This window comes from Quercus suber, unplaced genomic scaffold, assembly GCF_002906115.3.
Source record: "Quercus suber isolate HL8 unplaced genomic scaffold, Cork oak 2.0 scaffold_358, whole genome shotgun sequence".
NCBI lineage: Eukaryota > Viridiplantae > Streptophyta > Magnoliopsida > Fagales > Fagaceae > Quercus > Quercus suber.
Genome location: NW_027069810.1, coordinates 502,656 through 504,463, shown reverse-complemented (window position 1 = coordinate 504,463; position 1,808 = coordinate 502,656).

The window sequence follows — 1,808 nt, the reverse complement described above, 5'->3', positions numbered from 1 at the left end:
AAAAAAAAAAAAAAAAAAAAAAAAAAAGATCTACTTTCAGATTTAAGAAGAGAGATTTTGATTTTGAAAATGCTCTCTCAAGTATGAAGTGGTGAAGCCTAAGACACCCACAGTGAACCAAAAATACCAGATTTACTTTACTTACCTTTGCTTAAAAGAAAATAAAAAAATATCAGATTTATTATATTGTGTTGAGAAAGAATCAAAGAAGCCCAAAGATAAGCAGATTTGCAATGATCTGTCTGCTTCAGTTGAGGCTTATTTTTTGCTACTCTTGCCTCTTGCACTGCACATATTCACGAGAGAGAGAGAGAGAGAGAGAGAGAGAGAGAGAGAGAGAGAGAGAGATGAAAAGCAAAAAGTGTGATGGGAACTATTGTTGTCTGTTGTACCAAAACGTGTGGATGTGATTTCAAAATGTGTGTTTGTTGGGAATCTTGGGATATTAACGTGTAGAATCAAGAATGTGTGGAGGGGAAAAAATATAAGTGGGCAATGATATTGTTACCTATGGTACACTAACTTTTTATTATTTGAAAAGTTAAAAATAACCAAAATATTTTATAGTAGGCGGGTAGACTATGAGTGTTTGTATATGTTTTTTTTTTGTTTTGTTTTGGTTGAATTGTGTTCAATCACTTCAGTGGTGTCTAAAAGTTGGTAAACCAAAGTTTAATGTTTTACTATTGTTTAATTTTTTAGTTAAAATGATCAGTTATAAAATTATTTTTTTATTTTTATAATTTTTAATTTTTAATTAAATTATTTATGACGTCACCGGTTCAACCAGAAAACCGGTAATCAGTCTCTTTACCGGTTCTTTTACCGTACCGGTTTTTAAAACCATGATAATGGCCCCCTCGGCCATGGTTGTGACACATGGCACAATTACATTTTTTAAATTCCTGTACCCCACACTAACCATTATTTCAAACATCAATAATTTGTATTAACATAAATAAAATACCCTCCATAACTTAATTTACGCTAAGTTCTTCTCAAAATTTATTTGAACTAGATAATTTCATAATTAAAAATAAAATATCATAAAATTTGTATTCCATCATGGTTCAATCATCCTAAAACACATCAAGATATAGACAAAATGCATTTACACATTTATAGTACATGTAAGGTAGTTAACGAATCTCTCAGCCAAAAAAAAAAAAAAAAAGATAGTTGACTAATAATTACTAACCAACATTAAGTTATACTTTCACATTCAAAGTTAAAAACCTTCACTCTAAATGATCATCTAATAATACAATTTGACAATCATAATTCATAAAAATTAAACAAATAAACCCTTTACACTCCATTTGGAAGGTGGAAAAGTAATGGAATAACATAAATTATTTTTGAATGTTCGTTCCATTCCCTTGTTTGGGAGTTTTGATGGAATTAATAAAATTGGTAAGAGTGAACATTCATTCATCTCTATTCCCTCAAAATCTCAAATTTTTATTCCCCGAAAATTGGAGGAATCAAAGGAAATGAAATTATTAATGAAGTTTCACTAAAACTCCTAAAATATCCCTATATATTCAACCCTTTATTTTAAACAAGAGATTTAATAGTAATATTATCATAAAATTATTATATTCATTTTCCTCTATATTACCCCCAAACAATGTAACTTACTTTCCATTCATTTATTAAAAACACCCAAACAATATTACCTAACTTATTCTATTCATTTCTTTTCTATTCCTTTCCCTTAAATACATTTCATTCCAATTTATTTCATTCATTTCCATTCCTTTATGAACTCCCAATTGAAGTGTTAAGACAAAGCAACAAATCAATTC